This window comes from Ochotona princeps, chromosome 1 (assembly GCF_030435755.1).
Source record: "Ochotona princeps isolate mOchPri1 chromosome 1, mOchPri1.hap1, whole genome shotgun sequence".
Lineage (NCBI taxonomy): Eukaryota > Metazoa > Chordata > Mammalia > Lagomorpha > Ochotonidae > Ochotona > Ochotona princeps.
Window position 1 is genome coordinate 116,829,653 of NC_080832.1, and position 24,709 is coordinate 116,854,361.

The following is a 24,709-nucleotide window of genomic DNA, read 5'->3' on the forward strand; positions in this document are numbered from 1 at the left end:
GTATTCTTCATTTCTGATGTATCAGTTTTAATTTGATTCATTTCCAGTGTGACATATTCCTGAAATTCCTTGAATGCCTGCTTTACATGCTTCTCATTGTTGATAAGCAGCTTTATGACAAGTGTTTTGAATTCTGTATCCCTCATTTTCTCGATGTCTTCTTCAGTTAACTCTGAGGTTGGCATTGGGTTTTGCTCCTTTGCAGGAATCCTTAGTAATATTCATTGTGTGTTTGTCTCTTCATTTGTTCTTGGTCATTGTACTTCTGGTTATCAGATTCTTCTCCTTGGGTCAGATTTCTAAGCTGTGTCACCCACAGGTCTACAGTTTGATTTTACTTATTGCAATTAGTGCTAGGCTCTTTGTTTGCAGTCACTGGTGCCACTCCCTCCAGTGAGTTCCAGGTGTGGGTTCTTATGTTAGATTTCCACCATGGTCTCCACAGCCCCAGCTCTTGGCTCACCACTCTCTACGTCCTGTGATACCGTGCTGAGGCTGCACCATTGTCTGTACAACCTTTCTCACACTTCTGGTTGCAGCATGTCTCAGGATTAGGGAGACACCAAGGTGTCCTATATAGCTAAGTTGTTGGTGTTAGTGATCTTGCCAGAACCTGTTGGCCATTAGGTCTGAGGGCCACATGGACCTATTTTGACCCATATGATGCCAAAGTTGATACTATTTTCCTGTGGGACCAGTATAGTGCACTGAGCTCAGTGAATTCTTGCTGATCTCAGTGCATGTTGTCCCTGCAGTCCTTAAGACTGCCTTAAACCTTTGCCACACTGAACAAAATTGTGCCTAATGTGCCACTACTAGAGTTCTTGATCTGCTGGCCGTCAGGTCTGAGGGCTATCTGGACCTATCTTGCGTGGAACCTGTAGGATACCATGTTGTTGCAGTTCACAGAGCAAGATATGAGTTCACGCCCAGCACAGTGCATGCACAGTACTGTCCCATAGCCCTTGCCTCCTTAAACAAGATGGTGCCCAATTTAGCTTTAGGGTGCAGATTGGGTTGTGAAATCCACCCTGCTCCTGCACTGCCCATCTGGGATCTTTGCTCTGTCTCTGCTCCTTGTCAAATCACACAGACCAACAGGATGGGCAGGTCTTTGTCTGGGTTCACCTCCTCAGTCTTGGTGAATGTCCCATTCCACCTTGTTGCTGGTGGAATTCTGGCTGTTGCTGCAATTCAGATAGCTACTCACTGAATGTTGCTGAGGTATTGGCCACTGAAACACCACACCATTATGTGTGCTGTTTTCTGTGTCTGTCAGCTTCCAGGAAACCCATTGCTGTTGTTCTGTCTCCTCCTATTTTCTGGAATGTCCCCTCTTTACTTCACACTGGGTAACATTTCTCTGTCTATTTAAACGTGTCCTTACCCTATTGCGCCATCTTGATTTTCACCGACATTCTTGTTTCTAAATGTGGTGATCTGTGGAGCCAAAGCAGTGGTTTTAACAAGTTCAATGCTGTAATTTGTTCCCCACCATCATTTATTAGGCATTAGATCTGTTACAGTATGAAAGGATTCAGTGACGATGGAGTTCCTCACAGAGCGAGATGAGCCTGTAAAGCTCAAGTCAGGAACACAGGGCGCGCCCTCCGCATTGGCCTCTCCAGTGGTACTTGTGCTGCCATTCATGTTGGAGTTCCTTGTATGAAAGGCAGTGGCTGAAAAGCACGTAGCCTGCCAGCACCATGTTCATGCCGGCGATGCTCGTCCTCTTTACGTTGATGTACTTGGTGTAACACCGGTGGTAGCCTTTTATGAAATGCTCCACTGATGCCTCAGTATCCAGCTCGGCAGCTCATGATTGATGCCACCTTGGAGTCCTGGTGTCCCCTCAATGTCATTTCTTTCAAGTATTTTTTCCTTAAATTTTATTATGAAAACTAGAGATACATATTATATACAAATACATACATATATATACACACACACAAACACAAACACACGGAGAGAGGAGAGACATCTTTTATCTTCAAGTTACTCCTCCACTTACCTGCAGCAGTTGGACCTGGGCTAGACCAAAGTCAGATCCCATGAACTTGATTCAGGTCTTCTTGTGGGAAACACAGACACAAGGCTTGAGTCATCACCTGCCACCCCCAGGGCACATTACAGTGTGTCTCAGTGCCACCCCTGAGCACTTTTTGTGTGTCTTTTGGCCATCCGTGTGTCTTCTCTGAGGAACATCCAAGCCAGTCCTTTGTCCTTGTATTAGTGAAGTTCTGGTTGTTGAGTCCTGTGGATGTTTGACCATGAGCCTCTGGCCTGATGTGGGCTGTGCAGACACTTTCCCGGAGGGGAGGCTGTCCCTTGGCTCTCTGGCCTGTTTCCTCTGCTGTAGGAGCTGCTCATGTGGGGGCAGTTGCTGGATCTATTTCCATCATTGCCTCTAGGTTTGGGGTCTAGTGCTGGTGGTCTTTACAAATCCCCCTCTCAGCATATAGTCCTCTAGGGTGTGCTCCCTCCCCAGGGCTGGGAGGAGAACAAATGGATCAGGAACTCAACATGGAGATCCCTGTCCAGGAGAGTGCCTCTGATGAGGGTGGCCGTGTCAGAGACCAGCTGAGGGCATGGAGGGCAGGCAGAGGCAAGCATGGTCTGGGCCAGGGTCTCAGAATCCTGAATTGCCACTTAGAAGAGGATGCACTGAGGGCTGTGGTCTGGCTGTGTCTGTGCTAGGATGGGGCCAGGCAGACGTGGAGTTTTAGCTCGTGGCCTCCTGTGGGAGCAGCTGTCTGCAGGGGCAGGAAGATGCAGTTTAGCCTGGGAGCTGGGCAGGGCAAGGCCTGGGACCTCCTTGGTTTGGGGCTTTCCAGGCAGGGCAGGGCCAGCTCAGGCTGTCCAGGGTTGCTGCTCTGGGCCTGCTGTGCCCCTGGCCTCCTGGTGTGCTGTGCAGGTAGGAGGGGCTTTCTCAGGCCTTGGGAGGGAGAGGAGGCTGAGTGCAGTTTGGGGCTGGGCAGCAGGATGGGCATGGCCTGTGGGGGCAAGTGGGGTCCCAGCAGAAGGAGCGAGTGTGACTCTGTGTGGGCCTAGAGGACAGGGCTGATCCCTGTGGACATGTGGGGGCTGCTCTTGGATCTGGTCCTCCACCCTGAGGCCCTCTGCTCCCTTGCTCTGTGGTGACAGCAATGGCAGGATTTCATGTGGATTGAGGTGCGATGGAGGAGTCAGGACTGACAAAGGGGCTGATATTAGTGCTCTTGTATCATCAGCATCCTCCCCGCAAGGACTGGATCTGAGTTTTGAGAAGAGTGAGAGATCCTGAGGAGATAAGAAGCTCCCTGGAACATTGGTTCTCTCCCCGGCGGTTTGTGAGTGCGTCCGTCCCAGATGACCCTCAGGTGGTGCCATGAGGCCATGCCATGTGAAATCCAAGCTGGCTGGTCATGGTGTCTACTCTTGTGTCCCCTGGTTCCACTTGAGGCAGCCTACCATCTGCACAGAGGGGCCTGAGTTCCCCCATGCTGAAGTCTCACCAGCAACATCCTGAACACTCTATTTCCTTATCTCCTAATTGGAAAACAATGGTGAAGTCATTGTGTTACTTTGGGTAAAACTGTTGCCTCCATCTCCAGGATCCTATATGGAAACCAATGTTTATTCCTGCTATTTCATTTCCAATCCAGCTCCCTGTTATGGTCTGAGGAAGCAGCAGAGGATGGTCCAAGTCCTTGAGCCCTGTACCCACATTGGAGACCGTGAAGAAATTCCTGGCTCCTGGTTTCAAGTCGGCTCAGCTCTGTTCATTGTGGCCCTTTGGTGAGTGAACTAGTGAGTGGGAGTATCTCTCCATCTGTCCTACTGGTTGTAAATTTGCCTTTAAAAATAAGATAAATGCTTATTAAAAATCTTAAAAAGAAAAATACAAAATGTGGCAGCCTTATAGTGCAGTTGGTTAAAATTCCCTTATAAAGTCAAAATAAAGAAATTAAAGCAACAAAATGGAAGGAATTGCATTTCTCCATGTATCAGTGTGGATTATAGAATTCACATTTTGCCGGAAGCCCACCAGCTCTGGAAGCCTGGGTCACCCAGTTTCGGCCAGGTCAAGGCCAGTTTCCCAGATGTGCAGCGGGGGCGTTTGGCAGACTGCTCAGCCCCTGGCAAGAATGAGCAAAGGATTTCACAGAACTTGTAGCGAAAATTCCGCTTGCCATTGTTGTAGGCTGTGGAGGCTTGAGGAAGCAGGCGGAAGGGCGGAAAGTGAGACCTTCCAGAAAGCAGTTGGCCGTGAAGTGTGAGAAACCATTCTTGTCCAGTCATTTGTTTGGAAAATAGCACTAAGGAACCTGTTACTAGGAGTCACTACTAAAGAAGTCCTCCATCCAGACCATCAAAGAAGACATGGCTCCCAGAGAAGAGAATATGAAGAGTGCAAATAGGGTTCTAAGAATAAGTCAGCTGGATGCACTTGAACTAGACAAGGCCCTGGAGCAGCTAGTTTGGTCCCAGTTTAGTCAGTGCTTTCATGGATTTAAGCCAGGCTCTTAGCCCACTTTGAGCCCGAAGTGAAAGCATTACTGTGGCTTTTCCTGTTGAGGTTCACCATCTACTCCAAAAATGCCACTGTGGGGCAGTCAGTTTTGAATATTCAGTACAAAAATGACTTTTCCCCAAATCTGAAATACCTGCCACCAAGTAAAAATCAGAAGCTGTGGTACGCTGTTTGTACGATTGGGGGGAGGTGGTTAGAACGATGCTACAATTTGTTTCGAAACTGTCACTTAGCATCATTCAAAAAAGTCAAGCAGTCTCTGAATTTTGTGGTTGGACTTTTGAAATTAGGTGAATTAATCAATTTTTTGATTTTCCTCCAAAGGGGTAAATTTGCAACTTTGACAGAACGACTCATAGGAATTCGTTCTGTGTTTTGCAAACCCCAAAATGTCCGAGAAATTGGCTTTGAGTATATCAATAGAGAACTCCTCTGGCATGGTTTTGCTGAATTTCTGATTTTTCTTTTACCACTTAATCAGTATCCAGAAGTTGAAAGCCAAGTTATCTTCATGGTGCATCCCTCTTACTGGTACTCCTAACGGTGACAACACACTAGCCGCCAATGGCAAAGAATGTTCCCTGTGTGGAGAGTGGCCCACCATGCCTCACACCATAGGATGTGAGCATGTCTTCTGTTATTACTGTGCTGAGCAGTTTCTTATTTGACATGTACTTCACTTGTCCTAAATGTGGAACGGAGGTTCACAGTGTTCACCATTGAAATCAGGAAGTGAGATATCTGAAGTGAATGCTCTTTAAATACTAAAATTGGTTCCTCAGAGGAAAAAACATATTATGTTAAATCTGTAATGTTAGTCATCTTAAATGTGCCATTTAATTGTCCTTTATAAAGCATGCTTTTAGCCACTGTCCTCTGTTCTCTTTCAGGCATGACTATCTCATGATTCTATGTTAATGTATTTTTAAGTCATTACATTCAATTTTCAGTGTCAATAATAATAATGGACAGTTTTGTCAAATGACTACTAAGAATGCTCTTTCATTTTGCTACTTCCTAGAAAGCAATTGAACTCTAGAAATAAAAGATTTTGGATACTCTGGGAAAAAAAAAAAAAGAATTCACATTTGTTATGGCAGCTATACCATGTGGGTTATCCATGATGTGTGTGTAACCGCTTGTATGCAGGGGAAATGTACAGGTTGTTAGCCATCTCACTGTTGAGTCTGGAGGAGCAGGTGTGAGGGTGGGGCAGAGGCAGGGCTCTGCTGCCATGGTGACCAGGGGAGGGAGTCTGTGCAGGGACAGGGACCACAGGGACCTGCAGAGCAGGAGGGGCTGGCCCTGCTGCAGGAGGTTCTGGTGTATTTCAGGCTGGTGTGGCAGGGATGCCTGCCCTGAGAGGGGCCCTGTGGGGTACAGAATTAGGGTGAGCTGTGGTGTCAGGGGCCTGGGATCCTGGTGCTGAAGAGCAGGGTCAGTGCTCCTGGGAGGGGCCCTGCTGGGGAGGCAGGACTGAGTGAGTGAGGAATGAATGAGGTGGACATGCAGGGATCAGCCCAGCAGCTGCCACCCCTGGTTCATTGTGCGTGGCTGGGAGGGGTCTCTGTCCGTGCCGCCTCCTGGTCCTGGATGCTCCTGAGGAACAGGCCCAGTCCAGGCCAGGCAGCAGTGGCAGAGAGCTCCAGGGTTCCCTGAATGCAGCCTGAGCTGAGCTGGGAGCTCTGCCTGCAGCAGGAGTGGATGAGGGCCTGCCTGGGAGCAGAAGAGGATGAGGGTTCCTTGGGAGTCTCCTTGGGTGCGTGGAGTCCAGGAAGGAGGTGAAAGGAGAGTTTGTTCAGGTACCGTGCAAGGTGCACCTGCTGATGTGTGCTGTTGTGTTTTGCTCAGCGCTGTTGTCTCTCTCACATAGCGGCAGGCATGTTGGATGCTTTGAGACCCTGAGTTTGATTGACCCTCAACTATCATTTGTAGTGCTCAGTTGTCTTCAGGCATAAACCTTTGCATGCTTGGAGTTTTTGCTTTTATTTCAATCAAATTTACAAGTACTGATAGTTGAAAGAGTTCATTATTTTTGAAGCTTTCTTATGAGAGGCTGGCATTGTGATGTAACATGGAAAGCTGCTGCCAGCAATGCCAGTGTCCCATGTGCGTGTGGAACAGAGTCCTGTGTGCTCCACTTCTCAGTCAGCTCCCTGCCCTTGTGTCTGGAAGAGCAGAAGAAGCTGGCTTGGCTGCTGGGACCTGCAGCCATCAGGGAGAAGGAGAAAGCCAGTGGATCCTGCTTTGGCCTGACCCAGCACTGGTTTTGTGAGAGAACCAGTAGGTGTGAGATCTCTAACTGCCTCTTCGTTCTCTAACATTCCAATAAAAAAAATAAATGGAGCTTCTCATGGCAAGCAGTATCCTTTGTGTCTTCTCAGTTTCTGCCTTTCCGGTGGCCACTGCTCCCAACACCTGAGCTGATCTTAGGCTTGGCTCCCTGTGTCACACTCATAGTGTTTCTGAGAGCCCCTGAGTGTCCATCTGCTGCCATCATGGGCCGCATTGTGTTAAGAGCTCCCGATGTCTGTCATCAGCAGGAAGCCCACTCAGCCTGCAGCCCACACTGTGCTGCCCTCGGTCACCCACACCCTCACCTTCTGGGTCAGGATTCCCCTCTGGTCACATTGACTGTGCAGTCAGGACTGTGCAAACTCAGCCACTCTCCCAGGCTGTCTGAGCTCCCAGTGAGTGTGGGTGATCTGTGTGAGCAGACACTCTGGCTAGTCACAGGCTCAGGTGTCGCCACGGGAGGAAGGGAAAAGAAAGATGCATGTGATTCTGCTACAGTTCTGCTTCTCTTTGTAATTTATTTGAGAGAAGAGTGACAGAGAGACAAGGAAAGTGTGATAGAGACAGGTGGAGATGTGTGTGTGTGTGTGTGTGTGTGTGTGTGTTTGTATGAGAGAAAGAGAGAGAGAGAGAGAGAGAGAGAGAGAGAGAGAGAGAGCGCCAGAATGCTTTTCCATCCACTGCTCATTCCCCAAATGGATATAAAAGCTGTGGCTGGTCCAAAATGAATCCACAAACTAGAACTCCAACCAGGTCTCCCACATAGCTGTCAGGTGCCCAAGCACTTGGGCCGTCTTCTGCTGCTTCCCCAGGCACTGCAGCAAGGAGCTGGATCAGAAGCAGAGCAGCCAGAATGTGAACCAGCTCTCTGCTCTGGGATGTCAGCTTCACATGCAGGAGCTTAAGCAGCTGCACCAAACCCCTTCTCCTGGGAGAGGTTCCCATCTCTTACACAACCTTTGCTGCTTTCAGATCAGCCAGTCAACCTTTGTTGCTCCTTAGCTGTGCCCCACGTTCTGCTATGTCCTCATTTTCAAGGAGCTTTGCTGATGTCTGAAAATCTTTCTCTTTCCTTTGTCCTCAGACATGTCCTCTTTATGCTGACTTGGCACTGCTGACCATGATGAGTTTCTTGTAACAGACAGAACCTCCAGCTCAGCCAGTAGTTGCAGCCCCAGGTCCTCAGGTTTGGAGCGTTCATTTATCCCTGGGAGCCTGTGAGCTCCTAGGTTCCTCAGTGAAGGTGGGAGCTCTCAAAGCCTTATCCCTCTGTTCACTCCTTCCCAGCCTGGGCAGTGTGTCTGCTGCTTGTCCATCTGTTGTCCTTTGTCCCAGCCATCTGTGAGGAGTGCAGGTGTTTAGATGCTGTGACCAGCATTGTCATGGAGATGAGTCTAGGCCTGACCAAGAGTGAAGGGAGTGAAGCAAAGACCAACTGTTAGTGAACCTCTCCAGGGTCCTCATGTGTCAGCTCAGCCACAACTCTGGGAGGCAAAGTGAATTCAGTCTCCTCTGGCTTCCAGATGTGGTTTCTGGAATGTGGGGCCAGTGTGGCTGGAATTGGCAGGTGGATAAGTAAATGACCCTCATGCTCTCTTAGCAAACATAAAAAGTAGTTTTTTCATCCCATATTTCTCTGATGGTTGTGTAATTTTATTTGGATTGCAAATTCAGGAAAATTTGATTCTGATACTTTTCTCCCTTGGGTTAGTAGTTACTTTATTTAAACTTTCATTTTTAGATTTTTATAAAAGATTTATTTTATTTTTAAGAAGTCAGATAAACAGAATGAAGGAAACAAAGAAAGAAAGTCCTTCCATCTTCTGGTTCACTCCCTAAGTGGCCACAACACTTGGATCTGAGCTGAGCTAAGCCAGAAACCAGGAGCTTCTTCTGCATCTCCCAAGTAGGTGCAGGGTCCCAAGGCCTTGGTCCTTCCTCTACTGGTTTCCCAGGTCACAAGCAGCGAGCTGGATGGGAAGTGGAGCTGCCAGATTGGAACTGGCACCCATATGGGATCCTGGTGATTGCAAGGCAAGGATTTAGTCACCAGGGTATCATACCAGCCCTTATTTTTCTGTTTTTTCTTATCCTAAACTAATTTATTTTGTTTTATTATTGCAAAGTCAAATGGAAGGAGAGAGAGGGAAAAAAAGGAGAGACAGAGACAAACAGAAATAGACAAATGGAGACAGATCTTCTATCTGCTGGTTTACTCCCCAAACGCAGTATCCACAGCCAGACCAGACAAAGCCAGGAGCTCAAATTTCTTTTTCTTTTCTTTTCTTTTTTTGATGTAAATCCCTTTGCTTTCTTTCTTTTTTTAAATTATTAATTACATTGCATTATGTGACACTGTCTCATAGGCTCTGGGATTCCCCCAACCCCTCCCCAAATCTTCCCCTCATGGTGGATTCCTCCACCTTGTTGCATAAGCACAGTTCAGATTCAGTTGAGATTCTTTCATTGCAAGCATATACCAAGCATAGAGTCCAGCATCTTATTGTCCAGATACATTCAATGGTTTCTTGGGGAGACCATCTCTGATCTAAAGTTAGAGCCGGCAGAGTATCATCCTGATCAATTAAAAGCCCCAACATAACATCAGTAACAATTTAAAATGTTATGGAGTTAATTGAATAGTATTGAGTAATCAATATGTTAAAAAATGCAAGTTCTTAACCACATCCTGTGACTTGTTCATTGACATTTCAATTTTAGTTTATATACAACCGGGTTCTATACACCCTAAAATGGCTATAGGGTACTATTCAGCTGTCTTGTGTCCTTTATCATTTTTAAAAACAAATTTATTTGTTTTTATTGGAAAATCAGAGAGAAATATCTTCCACTGGCTGTTTCACTCCCGAAGTGTCCACATTTGCCATAGCTGAGCTGATGTGGAGCCAGGAGCCAGAAGTTTCCTCTCAGTCTCCTGCGACTGTCCTCCTCTGTTATTGCAGGACGCAATCAGGGAGCTGGATGGGAAGTGGAGCAGCTAGAACATGAACCAGAGCCTCTGTGGGATCCCTGTGTGTGCAAGGTGGGGATTTAGCCACTGGGACACCATGCTGTGTCCCGACAGACGTGCAAAATCATACCTCAGACATGCAAAATCAGTACCCCCTCTGCCCCCCAAACTGTCAGCAACATCTCTGCCTTCTTTCATGCCCATGTCACATAGACAGTCACATAGACAGGTGCAGGGTATATTAGCAACTCCTGGATTTCACAGTGGGCTTCAAGGCATGAGAATCCATGTACTGCACCATGTGAGGCAGCAGGATCCATGAAGGTTTGGTGTGCTCAGCTGTGGCCTCTTCCTGAACCTTGCTCCTGGGCTGCTCCCCATGAGAGAGGACACTGTGTATCTCCAATGTCCTGTGTCATCACTGATCACCTGTGCTCTTTATTTCCTTCCTGATGGAAAACCATGGATGTAGGCTTGGGCACTCACCACAGGGTAGAGACACAGCTTGGGATTCCTAATCCAGTCTCAGTACTCTGTTGGAGTTCTGGCTCCACTTCTGGCCCAGCAACCACCCAGTACACACCCTGGAAGGCAGCACATGATGCACCAGGACACCTGGACTGAATTCTGGACTCTGGGCTTTGGCTTGCCCCTCCCTCAGTTCTGTGGGTATTTGGGGGAGTGAGCCAGGAGATGGGGGAGCACTTTCCTTTCACAAAGATGAAAGAAATCTTCAAATAAATAAACATAAATTTCTGACCCCTCCCCCATCTTGTGGTGCTCTCTGCACACCAGCCCAGTGGTTCCCAGTGAGTGACAGCAGGGTTGTGCGCAGGGCTCTCAGAGAACACAGGTGCCTTTGACCTTGACTGTGCCATGTCCAGATGTGAACACTAGGGGCTGAAACAACACAAGCTGAGACTGCCCCTCCCCCCTGACATCCCAGTTAAACAGGAGGGTGCCCAGTGAGGGTGGGGCCTCCCTGGGAACCATACAGCTGACTTTGATTTGGGTCTCCCTGCCCCACTGAGCACCTTGATAGTCCTGCCCAGCTCAGCAGCCTGGGGACAGTCAGAGGTTGTGGGAGGTGTGGCTCAGAACTGGGTGCATGTGTGTCCCACCTTGTGAGCCTGGAAGATCCTAAGTGAAACTGGGTCGTCTCCACCCAGATCTCTGCCACAGTGGCCCCACACCATGTGGGGCACAGAGCCCAGGTGTGCTCAAGTGACCATCCTTCAGGGGAGGCTGAGGCCCAGGTGGGAGTCCTGTCTCCCCTCCTGCTGCCAGAGTGTGTCCTGGGGGCGACGCTGTCAGCACCAATCTGGGCCACACGCTGATCTGGCCACTCCAGACTGTCCAGCCTCCTAGTGACCATGGAATCCCCTCTGCACATCTGAGGTCCCAGGTTGTCACAGTGAACTCAGCCCTGCAGCTGCTTGGGCTGTGGCTTCAGTTCCAAACTTGGCTCTGCAGGTCCATGTCTTGGTCATGTGCATGCTCTCAGCATAGCCACTCATATCCTGGTTGCCCCATCTCTGCTCCTGACTGCAAATTTAGTCCATGTAGAGCCACCTCCCCAGTGTGTCTCCCACACAGACATTTCCCTTCAGCCCCTGACTCATGGTCACTGCCAGCCCTGCAGTGTCACTCAATTCTCAGCAACACCCTGGCTACCGTTGCTAATGCACTGAATGCCTGGGTGGCCCCTCCTGGGATCCACCCTTGCTGGTCACCCTCTCACTGAGTGATGTCATCCCCCCACTGGCATGCCCTGAAGCCCTGAATGTCTTCCTTGCCTCCTCCTTCTCATTCCCTGGATGCAGGCCACAGGAAGTGCTGTGCATCCATCTGCAGAAGGATCCAGAACCTCATCTCTCCCACTCTGCCCACACCCACTACAGTGACTGGCATCCCTGCCTGGACATCGCAGGAGCCCCTAGAGCTTTGTCTCCAGCCTCACAGTCTCTCAGCCCCGTCTTCATGCAGCAGCCAGGGTGGTCCCTGGACAGGAGAAGGTGCACACGTCCCTCCTCTGCTCAGAGCTGTCTCATGGCTCCCAGCTCACTCAGAGCCAGGGATGAGCCTTCCAGTGAGTGCGCAGCCTGCTGGACGGTGGTGCCCTGACACAGCCTTCCTGATGGCTGCCTGTTTTGTGTGCAGACCAGCTCCTGCCCAGGGCATTTGCACTGGCCGTCTCCTGCCTGCACAGCACCTGCCCAGATTCCTTTGCTGGTGACTCACGGTGTCCTTCCAACCTTCCTCAGGATCACCTCCTCAGGGCAGTGAAAGCTGACCATAGTGGTGAGACAGCCAGCAGCCCCAGCTCTCACACCCACTCTGGACCACCCTGCCTGGTACTGAGTCTGGCCCACGGTAATGTGAGCGTGTTGCACCTGCCCCTCCCAGACCCCGTGGTTCATTAGTGGAGCTGAGACAGAGGCCGCTTGTGGCGGCTGCAGAGCGGCATCCTCTCCTGCTGGTGTCCAAGCGGCCTGTGCTTTCTCACAAGTGTCCTCTGCCCTCCTGCCTCCCTCTCTCCCACACTGCTTCCTGGATTCACGGACGTGAAGGCCACCAGAGCTCACACACAGGAAGAGCAGGTGCAATCAGCCAACGACATTAAGAAATAAAATAGACACAGGAAGACGGGAGCCCAGAACTGAACTCAAATGTGAATTTTGACTATCTTGGCCCCATGTAGCCTCCACTGCCTCAGGTCTGTGAGACAAGGCAAAGCTAACTCTGGCTGAGTTTTGTCATGGGAGGGTGCACGTCCTACCAGAGAGACCAGGATATTATGGCAGCTGAGCTGGGTCAGCAGTGACCACGACAAAGATTGTTAGTCTTGGGACCAACTGGGCACAACCCTGTTCTCACCCAGGGCCTCCCAGCCTTTCCTGTCCCACCTGCAGTGGACTCAACAAGGAAACAACGGATTCTGGAAGGTTCCTGGTGCTTCTGTTTTTTTCTCTGCCCAATTGTTGGAATTTCCTTTTAATTTTCTCATGAACCACTCATGATTGGAATTGGAAAAATTAGTTGCTGTTCAGATCTGCACAGGAAGGATGAAGCTGCAGCAGATGCACCTGACTTGAGACAGGGATGGAGGTGCCCGTGCTGGGCTGGGAGGGCCAGGCTCCCACCTCATACTGTGCTCACAGGAACGCACTCAGATGCTGTTGCAGGAAGGGAGGGTGGGGCTTTCTTTTTCTTTTTTTTAAGATCTATTTATTTTTATTGGAAAGGAGGAGAGACAGAGAGGAAGATCTTCTGTCCGATGATTCACTCCCCAAATGACCACAACGGCCGGTGGTGCTACGCCAATCTGAAGCCAGGAGCCAGGTGCTCTTCTGGGTCTCCCATGCGGGTGCAGCGTCCCAAAGCTTTGGGCCATCCTTGACAGCTTTCCCAGGCCACAAGCAGGGAGCTGGATGGGAAGTGGGGCCACTGGGATTGGAACCGGTGCCCATATGGGATCCCGGTTCAAGGATAGGACTTTAGCTGCTAGGCCACGCCGCCGGCCCCGAGGGCAGGGCTTTTAAAAGACACCAAGATGGGGACTTAAGCAAGGTTCTATCCCTCAGTCCCAAACAAGGCAATTGTCTCATACTACAGAAACAAGGTGAGAAATTGCACTACACATGGGGACAGGAACAGCTCTGCACACATGAATATGTGCTAATATGGGCCCAGAACTGTGGCTTAGCGGGTGAAGTTCTTATCTTGAACGTGCCGGAATCCCATATGCTTTCCTGGGAAAGCAGTCAAGGACGGCCCAAAGCCTTAGAACCCTGCGCCCGTGTAGGAGACCTGGAAGAACTCCTGGCTTCATATTGGTGCAGCTATAGCCTTTGAGGTCACTTGGAGAGTGAATCATTGGATGGAAGATATTTCTCTCTGTCTCTCCTCCTCTCTATATATACCTGACTAAGCAATAAAATAAATAAATCTTTTTTTTTAATAAATAAATCTTAAAAAAAAAAAAAAAAGAAAACGTGCAAATGCAAGGAATCCCCAGCCCCTCTGTGTCCCCTCAGACCTGCCCCTCTAACCCTACAGTTCCTCCAGGTCTCACCTTTCAAGCTGTGAAAAAGCAGTCAGAGCCCTGGGCACTGTCTCCACCTGGGAGAACCAATCAGGACTTGGTGAGAGCCCTGGGGGTGTGGCTGAGGGAGGAGCTACAGGATGGGCAGGGCAGCTTCCCCATGGGCATCTGACCATGGCAAGGGCCTTGGGGACTCCCCCACCCACAAACACACCCCAGTGCTTACTTGCAGCCTTAGTGTAGCTCCCTCCTTTCCCACCTGTTACAGAAAAGAGCTGATGACAGGCAGGGAGAAGGCAGGAGTTGAGAACCTGTCTAGAGGAGGCCTGGAGGACTGGGTTATCTCAGAGAAGTTTCTAGAATTGTGGTTACAGACCCAGCAGAGGATCAGAAGGTGCTTGCGCTGTGTCCTCAGCTGGGACCTCCCCTGACCTGGGACTGCTGGAACTCAGGACCCTGTGAGCAGAGTCATGCTCATGGAGTGTTTGTCCTCCACCCTCACTTGTGTTTCACACCAGAGCCAGTGTGAGCACTTGGGGTTCAGCTAGGGGTGCAGGTGTGTGCTCATGGTGCTTCCAGGGTTTAGGGAAGGAGGACCTTCTCCCCAGGGGACAGGAGACTCAGAGACAGCCGTCATCCAGCCCTACCTGAGCGCTTCCTCTTAATCATCTTCATCACAGCAGTGACCACAGCTCCAATGAGCAATACTGCCAGGAGGGCCAGGCCAGCAATGACTCCCCACATGGGCACATTGGGCTGAGGAGGCTCTGAGAGGGGAAGGGAGAGTAGGGAGGCTCTGACCCCAGGGCTCAGGCCTGCTCTTGCTGAAGGCCCTGCCCCCCTGCCCTCCTTACCCCATTTCACGGTGAGGGGCTCAGGCAGCCCCTCATGCTCCACGTGGCATGTGTATCTCTGCTCCTCTCCAGAAGGCACCAGCACAGCTGCTTACTTCTGGAAGGTTCCATCCCCTGAAGGCCTGGTCTCCACCAGCTCCATGTCCTGGGTCAGGTCCTCTCCATCTCGGTGCCAGGTGAGTGTGATGTCCTTGGGGTAGAAGCCCAGGGCCCAGCACCTCAGGGTGGCCTTCTGGTCAGAGACTGGGTGGTGAGTCACATGTGCTTTGGGTGGGTCTGAGGGAAGATTTGTACAATTCAGGCCTTTCATGTTCTTCATCAGACACCAAAGCTGCACTCAGTGTCCATCCTGAGAGTGGACAGGAGGACAGGCATGGGGGAGCAGTGCAGGCCCAGACCTGGCCTGGATAAAGACAATGGGATCATCTGTTTCCTGCAAAGGTGTAGAATCTTTGCAGAATCAGGATGTAGAATCAGGTATGGTTCAGGCTAGGAGGCCCCAGGTCTCTGACGGGGTGAAAGGGATTTGGTTTTGTTCTGAGTGGAGGCAGAGAGACTGAGAAACCCTGGATTGAATCCTCCCAGTGCATTGGCTTGAGGCCAAGGACAGGCCTGGTAGAGGTCACAGCTCACAGATCCCAGTGGGAGTCCAGGGCACCAAGAGGATTCTTTTCAGAATCTTCTATGCTTTCACAATTCAGATCCCTCTTCCACACTGAGGGAAGGGTGGGTATCTGTCTCTGGACCCAAAGTCCAGGAGGACATCCCTGCTGTGGCCATGAGGAGAGGTGGACACAGGCCTGGTCCCACTTTACTCCCCTGCTCCACAGCCTCAGCCCCAGCCCTTGGGGAGGTGGGCAAGGGCAGCCCCTACAAGCCTTGCACACCTGAGTGCTGTAATGTCTCCTGCCCCAATTCCAGGAATCTGTGCAGCGACTTCAAGCACTCCTCCTCTAGGTAGGCTCTGTATCTTTCAGCTTCAGCTGTCACTTCCCACTTGCGCTGTGTGATCTGAGCTGCCAAGTCCACTGCAGTCCAGGTGAGCAGGTCCTCATTCAGGGCGATGTAGTCAGCGCCATCATAGGCCCACTGCCAGTACCCGAGGAGGAGGCGCCCATCTGCCCCGACCTCTCAGCCATACATCTTCTGGATTGTGTGAGAGACTATCGCCGTCCCGCGGTGAGCCCTGGCCACGCAGCTCCGCCCCCGCCCTCACCAACCCGCGGGGATTTCAGAGGAAACCGAAACCGAAATCCGAATCCCGATGAGCGCTCCTCCAGGCTTGGCGCGCAGTCTGTTGGCGCACTCAGCTTGGCGCTCAGTCTCGGGGTGGGGGAACCGGCCCCGGGGACCCGGAGCGACCTGGGCGCACGTGGGGAGGGGTCGCGTTACTCACCGGCCTCGCTTTGGTTGTAGTAGCCGCGCAGATTGTTCAGGTACAGATGGGCCAAGTGTGTCTGCTCTTTACCCCGCTGTGTGTGCCTGTCCACGTACTCCTGCTCCACCTGCTGCATCCACGGGGCCTGTGGTTCTGCTCTAGGGTTCGCGGCATCGCTGTCGAAGCGCCCTAGCTGTGTGTCGTCCAAGTAGCCCACAGCGATGACATGGGGCTCCCCGGGGCTGGGCCGGGACACTCCGGTGATGAAATACATCAGGGAGTGGGAACCTGGAGGGAGAGAACGGCTTAGACCCGGACTTTGGAGATATACCTGGGATTTATGTTTGTGGAGGCTGCAGGGAAGGAAGGGTCCTTGGAATTGCTAAGCAGTAAAGGGGCGGAGGGGAAGGTTCTGAGTGAGGGGAGGGCGGGACGGACTGAAGTGGGGGCATCTGCTCCCGGGGTGGCACAGTGGCCTGTCCCCGGGGTCCTGTGTGCCCTCCCCGCGCTCCTCTCGCTCCTGCCCCGCAGAGCCTGTCTCCCTCCCAACCCGCTCTCACACTGCCTGGTCTCAGTCAGGGTTAGGGCCCTTGGGAGCAGCAGGAGGAGGATTTGGGGCGTCCTGGACCCCATCCTGAGGGTCTGGGGAAGACTCTGATCTCCCGCCTGAGGGCTCCAACTTTAAAATCAGTATGGGAGTGACTGCGCTGATTGGCTCTTCCGGAAACCGCTTGTCCAATGGAAGTGCTGGCAGTGCTGTGTCCCAAATGTCTTGGCAAAAAGACCTGACTCCCTTGTGATTGGGAACCTGACATTGGACTCCACAAGGCTGGGCTTCCCCAGCCCAGATCTGCCCTGGGACTGCGTCACTGAGAGCCACCCTGGGTATCTGAGCCTTTTATCCCAGGTTTGCACTAGCACCTGACACAGAGGCTCCTTCTGCACTGTCTTCCTGAGACCGAGTCAGTGACTAAGTTAGTGATTCTTAGATATTTTGGTTTCAGGATGTTTATGCTCTTCAGAATTAGTTATGACCCCAAACAGAAAGAGAAGTTGGATTATGTGTACCAATAGTTCAAATTCAGAAGCAGCTTTCATCCTGTCACAAGAAAGAGCCTCAGGTGAGAGAGAAGGGTGAAGCTTTCCAGGTCCAAGCTGGCGCTGTCGTTAGAGGAGTGCTAGGGAGCGCCCAAGCCGGGGTGGAGATGCGCTGCTGCCTTCAGCGCCCTGGCGCCTCTCCTTGGTTTAAAACGCGCTGCTGAGGTGGCACCAGCCCCTTCTATAGATCTTTCAGACTAATGTTTAGTTGGTTTAGTTAATGATTAGGAAAAACTTCACACTCAAAGAAATGAAGACGTTTAAGGTGGGCTTGGCAAAATACTAAGTGAATTTTGCTCCTAAAGTGTAAGCAAGAAGGTGTGAAGTCTATTCTCCCTGAAGCGTGAGGTCAACGTGCATGATGACCGTTCCCGGCCGGTCTCCGTTACCGTTAGGTCCTGCGTGGAGGCATGTCCACACCCGCCGGACTGATCTGAAGTTGCCACAGTGTATTTTACTGCACTTTTGCCTACTCTGAATCAGTATACTTCCTTGAGCTAAATTTTTTTACAGCCACAGGAATAGCATTGAGTGTGGGTTTTTTTTTTTTTTAATTGTAGTCCTAAGCCATGAATTATTTGTACTCTAACAAGGGAAATGGAACTATTGAACTTGATGAAAATAAAGGTTACTATGTACTATATATTTATTTATTTTTGAGCAAAATGGGCTACTCTTAAGACTTGTGGTCATGACTGCAAACGCTTTGGGTAATTTGCATATCACTGGTTTTAAAAGTGTTCTTTCACACTTTTTTCCAAGAGTTTTCTCTTGGAAATGTGAATGCTGTAACAGGGCAGCATCCCTCCTGGCTGTGGCAGCACTGTGTGTCCTGCTCTCTGTAATGGACTTAGGACAGGAAGCCCTTACCTGTCTCAGTACTCTATGCTCCGAACCACGAACCTGATCACCCGTTTTGTGAGGAAGCACAGTCCAGCTCTTGGCAGAAGCGCTGTTGTCTGTGAGCCATCCCAGTGCACTAGCTTGGTGGCAGTGTCCTGTCCACTCCCGAGCCCAGGCAGGTGTCAGAGAGGCCTGCTGAACCCCGTCTTGAGGTTTCCAGTGTGACAATATCAGAGGAGGGGTCGGGGGGCACCTGTGCCTTTTAGTGAGTGGTGGGCCCAGTGGTGCCAAGTCAGGGCCATGTCCCCCCAGGACAGTGGTGAACAGCACCAGGCCAAGAGGTTGTTCCTCTCCAGATGGTTCTTGTCCTCGTTTTTATTGCCCGTGATTACATGTGGCTGTCCCTCTGGTGTCTCAGGAAGGTAGATCCTGAAATTTTGATGAAACAGGCTTATTTTTCTCCCATAGAGACAAGGTTTTATGACTTAATCAAGGAAGTTGGATGGCGATTGGTAACAGACAAAGCCCATAAAAAGGCTAATGTTGCATCTCATGTTTCTAGAAAGGTCATGGCTTAAAATCTTCAGAGGTTTGGGATGTAGAAATTTCCATGGCAATTCCTATAGGGTTTCCATGGCAATTCCTATAGGTTGCCAGTGTGAAAATGGAGCTGGGTTTGGTTTCTCCGACTACCGGGGACCCCTTGTGTGCTCCCTGCTTGGCTACACTGCAGTGAACACACACAGTCCAAGGGGAGGGCCTCACTGTTCTCCAGGGGTGCTGAGGCAGTTTTGTGTTCAGCAGCTGGGGTGTCTGTGCTGTTCCAGCTGATCCAGGGTAAGAATTGTATTTCTTGCCAATGTTAGCTTTCACGACTTGTATTGAAACCCTTGAACAATCTGTATATAGGTAAGCGACATTTTGATGACATTTTTGCTTAGGCTGAGTGGACCAACCTAGGTGGTTTTTACTTGTGTTGACTTCCAAGCCTCTACAGAGTTGTATGTAGACAGCTTTTATTTCTATGCATTAAAAATGTTCATTTAGAAAATACTTACAAAGTGAAACTGAGAGGAATACAAGTTATTTTTTCATAAACATTTTATCAAGTTTGTTAATTTACCAATTTCTTATACTGGTTATAGTCAGTATTGAATTCAAAGAGGAGAAAGCATTCAAATTATATTCTCTACAAATTAACCAGACAGGAGCCACTCATATTTTTATTTTTACCATGGGAAGAAGTTTCCACTCCCCAAGCTGTAACATTGAACAGAACTGGAGTATTTTGTTTAGGATTTCTGGAATGTTGTTTTTTTCTCTCTCTCTTTGGAATATCAACATCAGTATATTGCTGGCAGCTACTGTATAAAACAAATAAAGTATATTTTCACTATCTAAAAGGGTCCTGTTTCCCCCTTAATGAAAAAAATAACAACTTGAGGTAAAAAAAGCTCCTCCCCCCAAATCGTCACCTTTATTCTGATGGTAGTATCCTCTCTGAAAGGTACATTAAATGCTTTTATGCTCAAGTTGGCTAGTTTAGAAATCTTTATAGGAATAATCTATCAACACAGAGTACTTGGGAAAGGATAAAATATAATCCTCTATTGTTAAGGAGAAGCCACTTGCAATCTGTTGCTTTTCAGTTTTGCTCATGTTGATTGACAAACTTGTCTGTTTCAAAAGCCAATATCTGCTCAGAGGAAGGAGAAACACACAGGGGACACAATCATTGGCACTGACTGGTAATTCTCTAGCTTGTGACATGAATCCTTTAGATGAAATGGCGAGAGATTTCTGAATCTGGGATAGGCAGTGTGTTTAAGTCCTGTCAGCAGGAAGTAGTTACCCAAGATGTGATGAATTTACACTCTTTAGTTTCCCTAAGAGTGAGGGTTATAAATCTCTGAGGGAGGAATGAGATGGGACAGGCAGGTAGCTAGCTTAGTGTCATGAGTTGGAAGCCATACCTCCCCTGTCTTATATAATCCTCTGTGCCTGCCAGTTAATCAAATGACCCCTTCCTCAGGGTTCCTTTTAGCTCAGACTTAGGATATTTGTTTTATCTTATCTTTTTATTTTTAAAATAACATCTTTCTTTTCCAGGCTCATAAGAAACCTGGCAATGGGAAAAGGTGCCTTCTTTCTTCTCATGGACAAAGGACAGACCTCCCTGCTAATGTGCTCAAGTGTTTGGGGTTTGCATCTCAACATGAGAGACCCAGAAGAAGCTCCTGAGTCCTGACTTTAGACCTGCCCAACTTTAGCCATTTTTGCTATCTAGACAGTGAATCAGTGGATGTAAGAACTTTCTTTCTGTCTCTCTTTTGCAATTCTGCCTTTCAAAAAATAATTGAATAGAAAGAAACACTCTATATTTCTCAGAAATAAGTGCATCTCTATGGGAAAACCAAAAAGAGTGCTTGAACAAATATTGAAAAATAAGAAATGTAAATGTCAGTCAAGTATTGTTGTAATTACAGTGGACAAAAGTGAGAACATGTGGTTATTAATGGGAATAAAAATGTACACCTATCAACTTTGCAAAATGAAAATAATTGTTGAGAGTTCAAAGAGGTTTCAGACAGTTCTTAGGCAATACACATTATTTTTTAATTCTGTATTGGCTTAGAACATGGAAAATGTACTGTCATGAATGTTGAGAGGTTTAGAAATTGAAAAATAAATTTCTAAAAATGGTTTGTAAAACAGTTTAACAATTTAAAAATGCATCTATTTTGTTGCATGCAATTCTGTTTGGGATTTTTTCCTGATGTTATAATACATATCTCAAATATATATATTTTGAATATTTCTTGAATTGAGGTTTATAAAGTCAAATAGCTAGACAGAATCTAAATGCTTTAATTAATATAATGATGATAGCTAGGAATAGTGAAACACTTCCTGTATTTCAAAGAAATCCACGAGGGGGTCTTGCCTGTGCATTAGGTGAGGGTCAGTGAGCACCAGAGGAAGAGGTCCTTGGCCCAACCTGCGTGGTAGGTGCTAAGTGTGAGACCTGGATGTGGAGGGTCTGGCAGGGCCTGGATCTTGGGCTTGCCTGTGAAAGCTGGTCCTCTCCAGTGGGGACTGGGGCCCGAGGGATTCAACCTCTGGGCAGCCGTCTGGCTGTCTGGGGAGCCTCAGGATGGCCGTGTCTCAAGCCTGGAACCCCCACGCTTGCCACCATGTACGTACATACATGTGGTGAGCAGCTTCCGGGCGGCCAGTGCGCCATTTGGTGCCAGGCTCTGCCTTTAGGCCGCCCGGACAGGGAGTTCTGGAATTTTGGTTCTTTGATACACTCCTTGAGTAGCTCCATGCTGAACCCACAGTGCTCTGGGGATGTGAATCAGTCCTAAAGATTCTCAATGGCAGTAAATCTTCCTCTGAAGAACCTGTAATCATTTTATAATGCAGACTACCGAACACCAGTTCATTCAAGAGCCAAAATCCGGACTTGTCCAGCAGGATGTCCCCATTGCCTAATAGGATGAGGGATCAGCAGAGGGGTCACGGTAGGCAGGACCATGACTTTGACTGGCATTCGAGAACCATACCCGGGGGTAGAATGTGTCAGGGATGTGTGGGCCAAACCCTGTGGGAATTCTGACCCCACTGGATGGCTTAGGAGGGCTGGTGGAGACAAGGCAGGAGGTGCAACAGGCTTGGGAATACTAAGCTGACCCAGAGCAACCACTGGCATACTTAACACTGGCTGGGAAACTGCCTGGTTGGGGAGTTAGGGGGAGGCCCTGGCTGGGTGGAGTTTCCCACTAAGGGGCGCAGGAACTGGAAGGGGGCTGAACAGTTCCTCTGACAGGACACTGACCCTACAAATAAACGCAGGAAGCATGGAGGTAAACAACCCAGAAGAGGCTATGGAAAGTGTCCCACTGGCATACATCTGGCTTGGGTTGAGGGCGGACCAGGCTGAGTCAGCTCACGTCATCCACTGGCAAGCCCGAGCGCTGGAACTGGGTGGGGTCTGGCCAGGTTCGGTTGTGATAAAAACAGTACACAACACAAAATGCCAATGCGAGGCTGCCTGTGCCGGTTAGGAACGCAGCACCCAAACAGCATACCTCCCACTGGTTTAGGTGAGGGCCGAGTGTGATGGGCAGAGCTGGGATGCACTACAATACTCATTGGTTCCAATGAAGGTTGGGTCTGAGAATAGAACCAACCCAGCAGTTGCAACCACCAGCTGATCGGGGTGATGGACCGTATCAGGCACTGTGCTTGCTAGTACCTATAGGAACCTGGTCTGGGAACACCTCAAAGTTTCTTTGGGGACTCCCTCAATCGAAATGGAGGCATCAGAACATTAACCAAGAAAAGATGGAAGATAGAGTAGATCAATCAACCACCTCAGCTCTATGTTGGCAGTGAAATACTGGATAAGGGGAGACTCTATGATGGACTATGTCAATCAGTGGACTCTGCACCAGCCTCATTGTATCTGGATTGTTGCTGATGGTATGTTGGAGCTTTTAATTGATCAGGGTGACACTCTGCTGGCTCTGCCTTCAAACCAGAGAGGGCCTCCCTAAGAAGCCGTTGAACTTGACTGGACAATAGGATGCTGGACTCTATGTATGGTATATGCTTGCAATGAGGGAATCCCAATGGAACTTAAGCTGTGGTTATGCATCAAGATGGATCAAGATGGGGGAGGGTTTGGGGAGGGGAGAGGAGAATCCCAGTACCTATGAAACTGTGTCACATAATACAATGTAATTAATGAATAAATTTTTTAAAAAAGTACTTAAAAATGCTTGTAAAGATGGCATTAATGGAACAACATTAGAATTTCATAAAATTTTATAGAAAAAGGAAAAAGGGATTATTTTTAATATACATATGTATATGTATTTTATTAATTACATTGCTTTATGTGACACAGTTACATAGGCTGTGGGAATCTCCCAACCACCCCCCCCCCGAACCCATCCCGCCATGGTGGATTCCTCCACCTTGTTGCTGTATTGCATTTCAAATTCAGTCAAGATTCTTTCATTGCAAGCATATACCAAGCATAGAGTCTAGCATCTTATTGTTCAGGTAAATTCAACAGTTTCTTGGGGAGACCATCTCTGGTCTGAAGGCAGAGCTGGCAGAATATCATCCCGATCAATTTAAAGCTCCAACATAACATCAACGACAATTTACAACATTATGGAATTAATCGACATGGTATTGAGTAACCAATATGTTAAAGAAAACGCCAAGTTCTTAACCACATCCTGTGACTACTTCATTGACATTTCAATTTTAGTTTATATAGAACCGGCTTCTATACACCTTAAAATGGCTATAGGATAGTAATCAGCTGTCTCATGTCTGTTTCCATTTTACTATTTAGCAGTTTATAGCGTTGAAGCTTAATTTTGCTGAACTTGGCAGATTTTAGTTAATCTAAACTGTTAGAGTTATAACCCTAACAAGGCATATGTCAACAATTGAGGTGCAGAACAGTTTTAGGAGGGGTGTGCAGAGAAATCTTCAATACCTTAGTGAGGAGTAACTAATCTTTGTGTCCTACCTAGTAAGGTATGTGTGAGTCCACACTGACCATTTCCTGTCTGGTTCTAAGCTCCTTGTTGTTCTCTATCTATTCCAATTTGTGTGTGTGTGTGTGCGTGTGTGTGTGTGTTTTGGGGTTGGTGGCTCCGGAGTCACCCTGATGGTCATTGCAAGAGAAGGATCCAAAGTTGGAACTAAGTAAGGACCAGAGAAAGCTCCTCTTCCTAGTCCTGAAGGAAGTTTACTGTTCTGTTTCTGCGGACTGCTGAGGGTTCCTGGCTGTTCCGATGACCTTGGATCCTGCGAGGAAGGATTTAGGCTTCTTCCATCCTGTGTGGTAGAACCAAAAGGGGGTGGGTGACCTCAGAGTTCTTGGCTTCTGAAGCACTCCAATTCCCTGTGGTCTCCTTGGCAGTTGGGGTGTGGTCCTTGGTACCCGTACTGATGGTCCTTGGTGAGGATGAAAAAGAAATTCTTTTAAATGAAATCATTGTAGGAATTTCTGATTCAGTGATGACTTGGAAGATTAAAAATGGAAAGTAATGAAAAACATGGCAAAATAACTCAGGAGAAGGCAGCAGGATTTACTCCCCAGCTGTAGCCAGCTCCCTGGGTTGCCTTGTACTTGGCAACTGTTAACACTGCTGGGAGAAAAGCAGCTGGTAGCTGGTGGGCATTCTGTGCTTGCTTAATGCCAACCCTGTGTTAACTATACCGGTGTGCCACCATAGTTTCTTACTTTATTATTTCTATTTATTTTTAAAGATGCAGGAAAGGCAGGGGACACCAGGCCATGGCATGCCACCCTGGCTCCCAAGTATGACATGCATCACATAACAGAGGGCTTCAGAATGTCTAAAGAAGGAGGTCGGTCTGGGCCCGGGCTTGAGTGAGGGCCACTGAGGGTATGGTGAGGAGTGATTTTTGGATACTTCCATTGACCAGGCCATTGCACTTGCAGGAAGGTGAAAGAGCTGGTACAGTAGGGTTTAGAGGGGGAGAGACTGAGGGCTTGTGTGGGTCAGGCAGGGCACCCACCAAGGTGCGACACGTGGATTCAGTAAGTAGCATCATCCCATGCTCATTGACATGCAGGAATGCTGGGGCTGGTGGGCATGCCTGACTGGCATAGGCCGTAGTACCCACCTGCGAGTTTGAATCAGGGAGTAAGCAATGTCAG

General features: G+C 48.9%; 1 protein-coding gene, 1 long non-coding RNA gene and 2 pseudogenes across 8 annotated transcripts in view; 1 reads left to right on the forward strand and 3 right to left on the reverse strand.

Annotated features, from left to right (window-relative positions):
* Positions 1 to 24,709, reverse strand: part of LOC101523895 (patr class I histocompatibility antigen, A-2 alpha chain-like) — a 426,293-nt gene that overhangs the window by 218,795 nt on the left and 182,789 nt on the right. Inside the window, exon 9 of one of the 6 annotated variants that reach the window (XM_058666545.1) lies at positions 12,781 to 12,922. The exons of 1 other annotated variant lie outside the window; for it this stretch is intronic. The gene's annotated coding sequence lies outside the window, so the exon portion shown is untranslated. Of the gene's footprint in view, positions 1 to 12,780; positions 12,923 to 14,490; positions 14,592 to 24,709 lie in introns of those variants that run through there. 4 more of the 6 variants (XM_058666525.1, XM_058666518.1, XM_058666478.1 and 1 more) reach the window with 4 other exon arrangements.
* LOC131480681 (peroxisome biogenesis factor 2-like) lies at positions 4,022 to 5,385 on the forward strand (annotated as a pseudogene).
* LOC101533943 (patr class I histocompatibility antigen, B-2 alpha chain-like) overlaps positions 13,844 to 24,709 on the reverse strand; it is a 32,235-nt pseudogene continuing 21,369 nt past the window's right edge. Inside the window, exons 6-8 of the transcript XR_009245676.1 lie at positions 14,472 to 14,493; positions 14,051 to 14,083; positions 13,844 to 13,901 (exon numbers count right to left, since the gene is read on the reverse strand). The product of XR_009245676.1 is annotated as a patr class I histocompatibility antigen, B-2 alpha chain-like (transcript). The remainder of the gene's footprint in view (positions 13,902 to 14,050; positions 14,084 to 14,471; positions 14,494 to 24,709) is intronic.
* LOC131480722 (uncharacterized) lies at positions 14,834 to 16,140 on the reverse strand. Its single transcript, XR_009245767.1, has 3 exons — positions 16,075 to 16,140; positions 15,566 to 15,841; positions 14,834 to 14,954 (listed from the first exon to the last, which is right to left on the reverse strand). It is a non-coding gene; the product is annotated as an uncharacterized LOC131480722 (long non-coding RNA).